Here is a 14,516-nt window from a genome sequence, read left to right on the forward strand (position 1 = left end):
TAAATGCCCAAGGCCTCGAACTGCTTAAAGCGTTACAGACGGGTCAGGCTACAATTTTGAGTACGTTAGAGGCCATCGACACCAGATTAGCAAAGCACAAACAACTGATGGCTGAAGTGAACGGCAAACTAGAGCGACAGAGGGCCAAATCACCATGCTCAAAAAATAATTAAGTGACCAAAAAAGAGAAATTAGGACAATAGAAAAAGAAGTTAAGCAGCTGCATGACAAGAGCGCCGACTCGAAAAACAGAAGCCAGAAAAATAACCTGGTTTTTTATGGGTTTAGTGATTCTGAATCAGAAACGTGGCAACAGTTCGAACTATTGCTCAAAAGCGTCTGCAAAGAAAATCTTGGGTATAGAATTGCAGACAGTAAAAGACTGCGTCGTATAGGTCGCTATAATGCATCAAAAAACAGGCCTATCATTGCCAACTTTGCCTCCTTCAAAGAGAAGTCTCGTGTTCTCTCCGAGGCCAAGAACTTCAAGAGAATGGCGTTCAGTTTCGAGCAAGATTATGCACCTCAGACAAGATATATTCGAAGAAGACTTCGAGAATATGTCAAAACTAACAACATAAATGAAAAACATCGCGCTAGGTTGAAGTTTGATAAGTTAGTTGAGGATGGTAAAACATATAGGTGGGGCAAAGAAAAGGAAGAATCATAGTTCTAATTGTAAAAAAAAATATGATCTTCGAAAGGAAAAGGGGGGCGTCCATTTCAACGCCTGATTACACTGACGGTGAACTGCAGAAGTGTTGCGAATAAAGCTAATGAATTCGCGGCTGTTATCGATTCTATGAAAGCTGATCTAGTATTCGGAACTGAATCCTGGCTGGAACCTTCGATTTGAGATAGCGAGGTGTGTTCCAAGCGACTTTGCTGCTTATCCAAAAGATAGAATCCGCGCAGGCGGGGTTGTTTTTTTCTTAATTCGTCACTCTTTAAATTCATCTCGATAATATATATAGGTCATGAAGAAGTAGAATCGGTGTGGTGCAAAGTTACTGTGCGAGACAATTCCTCATTCGTAGCAGGTACTTTCTATTGGTGTCCCAACTCGTCCGTAATTGCGTTAAAACTTTTACATGAAATAATTTTGGAAGCTTCTTGTCAAACGTTCATTTTGGCGGCCGGCTGTGGTGGCTGCATTTTCGATGGAGGCGGAAATGTTGTAGGCCCGTGTACTCAGATTTGGGTGCACGTTAAAGAACCCCAGGTGGTCAAAATTTCCGGAGCCCTCCACTACGGAGTCTCTCATAATCAACTGGTGTTTTGGGACGTTAAACCCCACAAATCAATCAATCAATTCATTTTGGCAGGACACTAACTTTCCTGACTTATCTGAGCGTGAACGAACTTGTGAGATGACAGCGGGGGGAATCTTAGACCTTGAGATGAAACACATTATAGATTCTTACGGGTTAAACCAATGTGCTGCTGCTCCAACACGAGGCAATAATACATTGTACCTTGTTTTTTGCAACTCGTCAAATACGGTGAATTCAGTAACTGTCATATCAGGAATAAGTGACCACCATGCTGTCGTCATCATTGCCCAAACGAAAAATAGAAAACCAACGAAACAGGAGATAAGAATTGTGTACCTAGAGGTGATTACGCTAGCATATCAAGGAAGCTTCTCGATCATCTGCTGCTTTTTTAATGTCTCTCAGATGACTGTGACGTACAAGCGTTATGCGATAAGTTTAAACGAAAAAATCAAAGAGCTTCCTGAAACCTATATTCCCAGTATCAAAAGAAGTAGACTTGGACAGCGAAAGAAACCATGAATGACAGCGCGTATCTTGAGCATAGTAAGGAAAAGAAGGCGCATATATTTAAAATATAAAACTACTAAATGCCATCGTCACTTTGAATTGAATAACGTGACCCCAGAGTTAATAAGAAGGAGGCTAAGTGGCACTATTTCGAAAAACTCGGAAACGAAATAAAAACTAATTCAAAAGTGTTCTGACCATATATGAAAGGTTATGCAGCAGACACAACGGGAATTGCCAAAATTGTCCTCAATAGTTAGGAGTTGATAAACGACTCTGAGAAAGCTACCTGTTTGAACAATTATTTCCTTTCCCCGTACTTGCAGAAATATAGCTCTAGTAATTCTCAATGCGCAAGTACCGTGCCGAAAATGCACTCAGTAGAGTTAAATGCCAATAAAATCAGGGCATTACTCGACAAACTTACAGATAATAGGGCAATTGTACCGGATGAAATTTCACCTCCAGTCTTAAAGCAGTGTGCTGAGGTGTTACGAGCTGCCACTCTAGCGTCGCCAGCGCGAAGTCGGCGACGGGAATGACAGCAGGTTAGTTCGTTTCGCACGCAAGCAGAGACAGTGAAGAGATCAGAGACGTGAGAAAACAAAACAAACTTTACTCTAGTTATATTGCAGCACACGGGATCTAATACAACACTTCAATACAACTAACAAAATACACCAACACTTGATACAACTAAAAAATACATATAAAAACAATAAATCAGCTTACGTGAGAGAACTATTACGAACTACACAAACTAACAACAATAGACTACAGAAGAGAAAGTTCGAACATATAAACAGGTGAAGGCATACGTGTGATAACCGGCAGCGTTGCGTCCCCGACGATCGGATGCGAGAAGTCGGAGAGAGCCCTGGCACGACTGCGATGTCGGCGGTGTTGCAACGCTGGTGGCTCCGGGAGGCTAGTGCTTGCAGGTGACTTCGAGCAGGTTGAGCTAACTCGAGGCGAAGTCCCGATGTCTACGTTGCAGACGGTAATATCGCACCACAACTAGATGAACGGCTAAGTTTAGGTGGCCAGCCGATACAGAGCCACACTAAAAACTTCTAGAAGAGATGCTTGTTGATCTGTTTCTACACCATGTTGGTCAGCGACTAGTCTGCCTAGCAGGCCAAAATCCTGCGCTTAATCCCCCTCGTGTCTGATTGCTCTCTTCCTTGGGGACAAGAGACCTCTACATGGGTCCAATCATGCGCGTTTAATTGATGGAAACTCCGCCCCCAAAATATATTGACCCCACCCCTTTTTAATTAGGAGAGGGCCCTCAGCTAGCGAGAGTGACAACCTGTTGGGGTGTTGTCATACGGTCTGGCCACCAGAGGTTTTCCCACGGTTGTCCCCGTGGGAACGGTCAGACGGTTTGGCTCTCAGCCGGTGCGTCCTGTAGTCTAATCCTTGTTCGGGGTACATCGCAGCCTTCCACGACCCTGCAGACGCCGCCGCAGTTACAAAAGAATCAAACGTCGGCGGCACCGTTCGAAGAAGAGCACCCCATTCTGCACTTCTCGGCTCTCTTTCATGCGCCCGCCGTTCCCACGGTCAGTGGGGGAGTACGGCGCCCGTTAATTGCCGTGACGCGGAGTCACCAAAGTTGGCCGTCTGTGACATGAGGCTATTTCTCTTTACTTGCACGTAGTCTACACAAAGTCTTTGTCCTCCAGTGCCCTTCCAGATGACTGAAAAGTTGCATATACATTTCCTATTCATGAAAGTGGGTCCAAGCAAGACGAAACCAACTACAGACCTATGTCGCTTACGCCCATACCCTGCAAGCTAGTAGAGCATATCCTGTACAAAGAAATAACGGCACATTTACTGGCAAACAACTTGCTGGTGCCTCAACAACATGGGTTTCGTAAGGTCTTATCTTGTACAACGCGATTAGTTGAATTTTACCATAACTTTTTATCTGAAGTAGACAATGGTGGACAAATCGATTGCCATTTTCTTGGGCTTACAAAAAGATTTCGACACTGTATCGCACTCTTTTTTTTTTTCAAATAAGCTTGCAGCACTAAACATTGATCGCGAAGTTCCGGTTTGGATGGAAAAATACATTTGAGGCCGCCAACAGTGTATAATATTGAACGGCGAAAAATCGGGCTTTCTGGATATCACTTGGGCTGTGTCCGTACAGGAAACTGACTGTGTACAGAAAAATAACTGTGTCTTGCACAGAAAAAATAGTAACATGAGTGACGTCGCCTTGCTTCAGTGACTTTTCGCGCATTCAAAAATGGTGTCCTAGGTGGAAAATGACATTAAATGCCAATAAATGCAATCATGTTACTTTCACGCGTAAAAAAACCAAGTTAGCTTCAGAGTATGTAATCTGTGATAATATATAGTAACCCACAAACCGCATTATAAATATTTAGGTGTAACTTGTTCAACCGACTGTTTATGGAATGCACTCGTTGATTCAGTTGTTGCGAAGGCCATCAAGTCAATAAATTTTATAGAGCGCGGCCTCAGACAGACGCCGGCATGTTTCAAATCAATGGTGTATTCAACATACATTCGGCCTATGCTTGAATACGCTTGTGCCATGTGAGACCTCTGGCAAAATACCTTATGTGACAAACTTGAAACAGTACCAAATAGAGCTGCAAGGTTTGTCCTAAGCCGGTACTCAAGAAATGACAGTTGCACCAATATGAAGAATGAGTTGGGATAAGGATTACTCGTCACGTCTAAACAAACTACGGCTACAGTTCTTCTACCAAATATTATTTGGCAAAACCGGTTAGAAACGAAAAATAGCTTTACAGTTTTCATTAAATTTCTCACGAACTGACCATTGTTTCGAAATTCTATAGCGTACCACGCCAGGTCTAATTTGTATGCTAATTCCTTTTTTTGTTCGTTCTATTAGAAATTAAAATTGCTTACAAAATTAACAAGTGTTCTATATAAATGAAGATGTCTTTTCCTTAACAATGTAACCACCCCCCCCCCCCCCCCTGCTGCAGCGCCTTCGGACTAAGCAAGTAATCATTGAATAAAAAAAAAATAAAGACCAGAGAGGATGTATGTGGTTTTTTACTGGTAATTTTGAAAGCCGCGAGAAAGCATCTGCTTCAGAGTTCCGTTTCGAAGACGGGGATCCCACCAGTCCACCAAATATGTTACGAGAAGGATACTGACTCGGAAAAGTAGAGAGGGATATATTTACATCTGGTTAGGCGAGCAGCGCCAGCCACACAAAGAAGATATTCTGGCTCGACCAGACTATCTTCTTTGTCACTTTATATTCGTGCCACTCGCACGTAGCAATATTCTGTATAATGCTCATGGAAATAATCTATAGCGTGGTCTAATCTGGACTAAGGTTTGCTGCTGTTAGGAGGGCTTTGCTCACCAAGAAAGGTCCAACATCTCATATGTTTAAGGCCACCCTTTGTGCGATACACTTTTTGATGTTGTCTTCTAGTAAGGCTGGCATGCGTGAAGCTCTGTTCACACGATTCATGATATTAGGAGCTGTGCGAGAGGAGATCACCTGTTCATCGCTTGGATGATTCTATTGCTGTGATTGATTTATATGAGAGGTTGAACGTTCCGAAACCACCATGTGACTATGAAAAATGCCGAAGTGGAGAATTCCGGAAATTTCGACCACCTTTTAACGTGCACCTAAATCAAAGCACGCCGGCCTGCAGCATTTCCGCCTCCATCGCAAATGCAGCCTCCAAAACCGGGATTCAATTCCGCGACCTGCTAGTCAAAAGCCGAGTACCTTATCCACTAGACCACCACGGCGGGGTTTTCTGCTTTGAAAACGGCGCAGGTGTTTCGGCGCCTTTCTCCTTCGTTTTTTTTTTTTTTGGCTAGTTGCTACTTTCCCCCTGTCTTGTCCGCTCCAAAACCCGCGTCTTCGTATGTTGCGTCCCCTTGTTCTTCAGGTGTGGTTGTGGTGGCTAATGTGGCTGAAGTACCCGCGTTGTTAAAAAATTCTCCGTAAACTGTCCATTTCGTCGGTAATAGATGCCATTCGCGTTTCGCACCTGGCACAAACGGCAGGTAGACACCTCGCCGAGCTAGGTCCACTAAAGGTGAGGCCTAACTTGCAGCTAACGTGACGCGAACACAAAAGTCCGGATGAAATGCACAAATATCGACCCACAGGGATGAATTCATTGTCTCGGAGATTCCGACAACTCTGACACTCGCTCGCACTTTTTGTAGACCAACTAAAATGATTTGAAGTGTGGCAGACACTTAGCGATGTGGTTTTTCGTATCGACGATTTTGAGTGTCCGCACTTTTGACTGTCCGCATAGCCCAGTTTAACAGGCGAAAAAGGTGCGTTCAACAACTGCGCTCACATTACAGAAGGTCCATGCCACATATTTATTTATTATTGCGAAAGCAATTACATGGACACTCTCAGCTGGATTTCGCCGCCGGTGACGGCGTCGACGTTGATGTCGACCATATGTCATGCACCGTATATGTATACCTATCCATATACATGAAAATGCAAGAAAGAAAAAAAACCCAGAAGAAAGAACCAGGCTCGCGGAATCGAACGTAAGACCTCCGCGTCGTCAATGTGAGGCGTTAACCAGCGAGCCACCGCGAGGTACCTCCTTCGACGTTCAAGCGGCAATTTATTCATATCTACCACTTACCGCTATTGGCGGGCATCTCGGAAAGGACAGTCGTGTTTTCAGCGTTATCAGCTTATCAGCAAGATGGAGTGGCGAGCGCGCGGTGGCTCTCGTCTCTCTCGCGTACTTTGGCCCGCATAAAGGATAAGGGGGTGTACGCTTGATCGCGCGCCTTTATCTTGCAGTGGGGAGAATAGTTCGTCTTGGCTAGCCTTTAACTTTCGTCGGAACGATTTTGCTGTAGTTACCGGGCGCACAAGTCATGGCAATCGTTGCACAGCCTCAGTTTTCGAAAAGGGCGCGCTTTTTAGACAGAGCGAAGTAACAACTGAGACACTTAATCGCGTTCAACTGCTCCTGTGAGTACGTTTCGTGCGTCCTTTGTGCGTGAGAAACGCGGGGCACGTTTCTATCTGCTTGCCGTTCTGCGCGTGACCTTCCAATTTGTTGCTATTGCGTTCATTGCTTCGCCTTTGCGGAAAAGCTGACTTTTAAAATGCAAAGCATTTCTTCACGAACTTCGATTAGTTTACCTCTATCTATCTATCTATCTATCTATCCATCTATCTATCTATCTATCTATCTATCAATCTATCCACCTACGAAATTTAGCTCCCCTGGCCGTTTGGATAATGGGAGCTATATCAAATTGGGCATGGCATACTACGACCATCACGAGCATAACTGACTAGTCATAACGCTAAAGTCATGACATATATGCAATGAATGTCATGATATTCATGTGGTCTTGCTGCACCTGCGGTAGTTTCGTTCACATGACGTATAGAAAAACTGGTATGGTATGAGGCGACTGCATGGTGAACATAAGTGACAGGCCCTCACGTGGAAATCATGACATTAGTAAGAACGTGACTACATGCCACGCTCATGATGCACTCGCGGTTGTTTCGCTAGTTTCACATACACCGAATTTGATATTACATGACGTGAATGGATGATCAAGGTATATGACTGGCGGAAACATGATAATCATGAGATGCGTGTCATATAAGAACATGACTACATACCACGCTCATGATGCGCACGTGGCCGTTCCGCTAGTTTCACATATATCGAATTGTGTGAAGTGAGTGGACGAGGGAAGTGTTTATATGGTGCAAACATGATTTATAACCATGACATGCGTGTCATATAATGACATGACTATATCGTACACTCATAGCGCGCACACGGCCGTTTCGCTAGATTCACATATACCCAATGCCCCAACGCGGTGCTATAGTGGGTAAGCTTTTCCGCTGCTGACCCGCAGGACGTGGGATCGAATCGCGGCTTTGGCGGCTGCATTTCTGATGGAGGCGGAAATGCTGTAGGCTCGTGTGCTCAGATTTGGGCGCACGTTAAAGAACCCCAGGTGGTCAAAATATCCGTAGCCCTTCACTGCGGCGTCTCTCATAATCATATGGTGGTTTTGGGACGTTAAACCCCACATATCAATCACATATACCAAGTTTGGTATCACGGGACGTGAATGGGCGATCGAAAAAAAATGCCAGACGCAAACAAGATAATTGTGGAATTGAAGTCATGTACGGCAAAATTTACCTCCGCCTTTTCATGTTGGGCTGGTTTTAAAGCGAAGTGTCAACCTTTTTCATTGGTGCTTTGTGTATCTGCCATTTTTATAATTATTTATTTATTTATTTATTTATTTGTTTATTTATTTATTTATTTATTTATTTATTGATGCTGTTAATCCCTCTGAAGGGTTGTTACAGGAAGGGCACAACAATGGCCAACTATCAAGCGTTTTTTTTCGCAGCTTTTTTCCCGCATTCCACACCACACATTGTATAGTGTAACATTGTTGCGAAAAAAACCTCAAACTTCAAAATTAGAGTTTACGCAATATCTGTCTAGAAATACCTGAAAATCAAATACATCATTTATTTGCTGAGCGTCCTCTGGCAAACTATTCCACAAATTTATATATATATATATATATATATATATATATATATATATATATATATATATATATATATATTTATATATATATATACATATATATATATTAGTGAGATCTAACAGACAGTAATGCCAAGGAATGTACAGGAGAAGTTATTAGAACCAATGGAATGTAAATAAGAAAAAAAGTGGATGAAAAAATAACCAGCCGTGAGCAGGAATCGAACCTACGACCTTTGAATGACGCGTTCGATTCTCTAACCACTGAGCTACCACAGCGGCCCTCCCTCCATCCACTTTTTTGGGGTTTATATGTGAATTTGGAAGTAGGAGTGACAGTCAACGCCATCTATAAGCCAAGTGACGAGTGTGAAAACACTCTTTTATGCGCATGTTTGGCGTCACGTAGCACGTAAACTTATTATGAGCGGGCAGCTGATTATTAGTCCCTCGTATACAACCTAATGACACCAAGTCTGCCAGTATGAAACCCTCGTTTAATGAAATAAGGGAAAGAAGTGTATACCTAAGGGCTCGTTTTTCCGTGTTTTAACACTATAATAATGAGATCTAACAGACAGTAATACCAAGGAATGTACAGGGGATGTTATTAGAACCAATGGAATGTAAATAAGACGAAAGAAAAGTGGATGAAAAAATAACAAGCTGTGAGAAGGAATCGAACCTACGACCTTCGAATAAAGCGTTCGATGCTCTAACCACTGAGCTACCACAGCGGCCTTCCCTCCACCTACTTTTTTGGGTTTATATGTTAATTTAGAAGTAGGAGTGACAGTCAGCGCCATATATAAGCCAAGAGACGAGTGTAAAAACACTCTTTTATGAGCATGTTTGGCATCACGTAGCACGTGAACTTATTATGAGCGGGCAGCGATTATTAGTCCCTCGTATACAACCTAAGGAAACCAAGTCTGCCAGTACGAGACCCTCGTTTCAGCTGCCCGCTCATAATAAGTTCACATGCTACGTGACGCCAAACATGCTCATAAAAGAGTGTTTTTACACTCGTCATTTGGCTTATAGATTGTGCTGACTGTCACTCCTACTTCTAAATTTACATATAAACCAAAAAAAGTGGATGAAGGGAAGGCCGCTGTGGTAGCTCAGTGGTTAGAGCATCAAACGCGTTATTCGAAGGTCGTAGGTTCGATTCCTGCTCACGGCTGGTTATTTTTTCATCCACTTTTCTTTCTTCTTATTTACATTCCATTGGTTCTAATAACTTCCCCTGTACATTCCTTGGCATTACTGCCTGTTAGATCTCATTATTATTGTGGTAAAACACGGAAAACGAGCCCTTAATATACACTTCTTTCCCTTATTTTCTTAAACGAGAGTCTCGTACTGGCAGACTTGGTGTCATTAGGTTGTATAGGAGGGACTATTAATCAGCTGCCCGCTCATAATGAGTTCAAACGCTACGTGACGCCAAAGATGCGCATAAAAGAGTTTTTCACACACGTTGCTTTACTTATAGATGGTGCTGACTGTCACTCCTACTTCTAAATTATATAAACCCAAAAAAGTGGATGGAGGGAAGGCCGCGGTGTTATCTCAGTGGTTAGAGCATCGAACGCGTTATTAGAAGGTCGTAGGTTCGATTCCTGCTCACGGACGGTTATTTTTCCATCCACTCCTCTTTCTTCTTATTTACATTCCATTGGTTCTAATAACTTCCCCTGTACATTCCTTGGCATTATTGTCTGTTAGATCTCATTATTATTGTGTTAAAACACGGAAAAACAAGCCCTTAAGTACACCGTTCTTTCCCTTATTTCCTTAAACGAGGGTCTCGTACTGGCGGGCTTGGTGTCATTAGGTTGTATACGAGAGACTATTAATCAGCTGCCCGCTCATAATGAGTTCAAACGCTACGTGACGCCAAAGATGCGCATAAAAGAGTTTTTCACACTCGTCGCTTGGCTTATAGATTGTGCTGACTGTCACTCCTACTTCTAAATTCACATATAACCCAAAAAGGTGGATGGAGGGAAGGCCGCGGTGTTATCTCAGTGGTTAGAGCATCGAACGCGTTATTAGAAGGTCGTAGGTTCGATTCCTGCTCACGGACGGTTATTTTTCCATCCACTCCTCTTTCTTCTTATTTACATTCCATTGGTTCTAATAACTTCCCCTGTACATTCCTTGGCATTATTGTCTGTTAGATCTCATTATTATTGTGTTAAAACACGGAAAAACAAGCCCTTAGGTACACCGTTCTTTCCCTTATTTCCTTAAACGAGGGTCTCGTACTGGCGGGCTTGGTGTCATTAGGTTGTATACGAGGGACTATTAATCAGCTGCCCGCTCATAATGAGTTCAAACGCTACGTGACGCCAAAGATGCGCATAAAAGAGTTTTTCACACTCGTCGCTTGGCTTATAGATTGTGCTGACTGTCACTCCTACTTCTAAATTCACATATAACCCAAAAAGGTGGATGGAGGGAAGGCCGCGGTGTTATCTCAGTGGTTAGAGCATCGAACGCGTTATTAGAAGGTCGTAGGTTCGATTCCTGCTCACGGATGGTTATTTTTCCATCCACTCCTCTTTCTTCTTATTTACATTCCATTGGTTCTAATAACTTCCCCTGTACATTCCTTGGCATTATTGTCTGTTAGATCTCATTATTATTGTGTTAAAACACGGAAAAACAAGCCCTTAGGTACACCGTTCTTTCCCTTATTTCCTTAAACGAGGGTCTCGTACTGGCGGGCTTGGTGTCATTAGGTTGTATACGAGGGACTATTAATCAGCTGCCCGCTCATAATGAGTTCAAACGCTACGTGACGCCAAAGATGCGCATAAAAGAGTTTTTCACACTCGTCGCTTGGCTTATAGATTGTGCTGACTGTCACTCCTACTTCTAAATTCACATATAACCCAAAAAGGTGGATGGAGGGAAGGCCGCGGTGTTATCTCAGTGGTTAGAGCATCGAACGCGTTATTAGAAGGTCGTAGGTTCGATTCCTGCTCACGGATGGTTATTTTTCCATCCACTCCTCTTTCTTCTTATTTACATTCCATTGGTTCTAATAACTTCCCCTGTACATTCCTTGGCATTATTGTCTGTTAGATCTCATTATTATTGTGTTAAAACACGGAAAAACAAGCCCTTAGGTACACCGTTCTTTCCCTTATTTCCTTAATCGAGGGTCTCGTACTGGCGGGCTTGGTGTCATTAGGTTGTATACGAGGGACTATTAATCAGCTGCCCGCTCATAATGAGTTCAAACGCTACGTGACGCCAAAGATGCGCATAAAAGAGTTTTTCACACTCGTCGCTTGGCTTATAGATTGTGCTGACTGTCACTCCTACTTCTAAATTCACATATAACCCAAAAAGGTGGATGGAGGGAAGGCCGCGGTGTTATCTCAGTGGTTAGAGCATCGAACGCGTTATTAGAAGGTCGTAGGTTCGATTCCTGCTCACGGATGGTTATTTTTCCATCCACTCCTCTTTCTTCTTATTTACATTCCATTGGTTCTAATAACTTCCCCTGTACATTCCTTGGCATTATTGTCTGTTAGATCTCATTATTATTGTGTTAAAACACGGAAAAACAAGCCCTTAGGTACACCGTTCTTTCCCTTATTTCCTTAAACGAGGGTCTCGTACTGGCGGGCTTGGTGTCATTAGGTTGTATACGAGGGACTATTAATCAGCTGCCCGCTCATAATGAGTTCAAACGCTACGTGACGCCAAAGATGCGCATAAAAGAGTTTTTCACACTCGTCGCTTGGCTTATAGATTGTGCTGACTGTCACTCCTACTTCTAAATTCACATATAACCCAAAAAGGTGGATGGAGGGAAGGCCGCGGTGTTATCTCAGTGGTTAGAGCATCGAACGCGTTATTAGAAGGTCGTAGGTTCGATTCCTGCTCACGGATGGTTATTTTTCCATCCACTCCTCTTTCTTCTTATTTACATTCCATTGGTTCTAATAACTTCCCCTGTACATTCCTTGGCATTATTGTCTGTTAGATCTCATTATTATTGTGTTAAAACACGGAAAAACAAGCCCTTAGGTACACCGTTCTTTCCCTTATTTCCTTAAACGAGGGTCTCGTACTGGCGGGCTTGGTGTCATTAGGTTGTATCCGAGGGACTATTAATCAGCTGCCCGCTCATAATGAGTTCAAACGCTACGTGACGCCAAAGATGCGCATAAAAGAGTTTTTCACACTCGTCGCTTGGCTTATAGATTGTGCTGACTGTCACTCCTACTTCTAAATTCACATATAACCCAAAAAGGTGGATGGAGGGAAGGCCGCGGTGTTATCTCAGTGGTTAGAGCATCGAACGCGTTATTAGAAGGTCGTAGGTTCGATTCCTGCTCACGGATGGTTATTTTTCCATCCACTCCTCTTTCTTCTTATTTACATTCCATTGGTTCTAATAACTTCCCCTGTACATTCCTTGGCATTATTGTCTGTTAGATCTCATTATTATTGTGTTAAAACACGGAAAAACAAGCCCTTAGGTACACCGTTCTTTCCCTTATTTCCTTAATCGAGGGTCTCGTACTGGCGGGCTTGGTGTCATTAGGTTGTATACGAGGGACTAATAATCAGCTGCCCGCTCATAATGAGTTCAAACGCTACGTGACGCCAAAGATGCGCATAAAAGAGTTTTTCACACTCGTCGCTTGGCTTATAGATTGTGCTGACTGTCACTCCTACTTCTAAATTCACATATAACCCAAAAAGGTGGATGGAGGGAAGGCCGCGGTGTTATCTCAGTGGTTAGAGCATCGAACGCGTTATTAGAAGGTCGTAGGTTCGATTCCTGCTCACGGATGGTTATTTTTCCATCCACTCCTCTTTCTTCTTATTTACATTCCATTGGTTCTAATAACTTCCCCTGTACATTCCTTGGCATTATTGTCTGTTAGATCTCATTATTATTGTGTTAAAACACGGAAAAACAAGCCCTTAGGTACACCGTTCTTTCCCTTATTTCCTTAAACGAGGGTCTCGTACTGGCGGGCTTGGTGTCATTAGGTTGTATACGAGGGACTATTAATCAGCTGCCCGCTCATAATGAGTTCAAACGCTACGTGACGCCAAAGATGCGCATAAAAGAGTTTTTCACACTCGTCGCTTGGCTTATAGATTGTGCTGACTGTCACTCCTACTTCTAAATTCACATATAACCCAAAAAGGTGGATGGAGGGAAGGCCGTGGTGGTAGCTCAGTGGTTAGAGCATAGAACGCGTTATTAGAAGGTCGTAGGTTCGATTCCTGCTCACGGCTGGTTATTTTTTCATCCACTTTTCTTTCTTCTTACTTACATTCCATTGGTTCTAATAACTTCCCCTGTACATTCCTTGGCATTACTGTCTGTTAGATCTCATAATATTGTGTTAAGACACGGAAAAACCAGCCCTTAGGTATACACTTCTTTTCCTTATGGCCTTAAACGAGGGTCTCGTACTGGCAGACTTGGTGTCATTAGGTTGTATACGAGGGACTATTAATCAGCTGCCCGCTCGTAATAAGTTCACGTCCTACGTGACGTCAAACATGCGCATAAAAGTGTTTTCACACTCGTCGCTTGGCTCATAGATGGCGCTGACTGTCACTCCTACTTCTAAATTCACATATAAATTCAAAAAAGTGGATGGAGGGAAGGCCGCTGTGGTAGCTCAGTGGTTAGAGCATCGAACGCGTTATTCGAAGGTCGTAGGTTCGATTGCTGCTCATGGCTGGTTACTTTTTCATCCACTTTTCTTTCTTCTTATTTACATTTCAGTGCTTCCAATAACTTCACCTTTACATTCCTTGGCATTACTGTCTGTTAGATCTCAATAATATTGTGTTAAAACGCGAAAAATGAGCTCTTAGGTATACCCTTTTTTCCCTCATTTCCTTAAACGAGGGTCTCGTACTGGCAGACTTGGTGTCATTAAGTTGCATACGAGGGACTATTAATCAGCTGCCCGCTCATAATAAGTTCACGTGCTACGTGACGCCAACCATGCGCATAAAAGAGTTTTTTCACACTCGTCGCTTGGCTTGTAGATGGTGCTGACTTACACTCCTACTTCTAAATTCACATATAAACACAAAAAAGTGGATGGCGGGAAAGCCACTGTGGTAGCTTAGTGGTTAGAGCATCGAACGCGTTATTCGAAGGTCG

At 43.1% G+C, this 14,516-nt stretch overlaps 1 protein-coding gene and 1 non-coding gene across 6 annotated transcripts in view; both read right to left on the reverse strand.

The window, feature by feature from the left end:
* LOC119169183 (pseudouridine-5'-phosphate glycosidase) overlaps positions 1-14,516 on the reverse strand; it is a 2,087,124-nt gene that overhangs the window by 341,747 nt on the left and 1,730,861 nt on the right. The window lies entirely within an intron of this gene.
* TRNAK-CUU (transfer RNA lysine (anticodon CUU)) lies at positions 9,018-9,090 on the reverse strand. The gene has a single exon. It is a non-coding gene; the product is annotated as a tRNA-Lys (tRNA).

The sequence above is a fragment of the Rhipicephalus microplus genome, chromosome 2 (assembly GCF_043290135.1).
Source record: "Rhipicephalus microplus isolate Deutch F79 chromosome 2, USDA_Rmic, whole genome shotgun sequence".
Classification (NCBI taxonomy): Eukaryota; Metazoa; Arthropoda; class Arachnida; order Ixodida; family Ixodidae; genus Rhipicephalus; species Rhipicephalus microplus.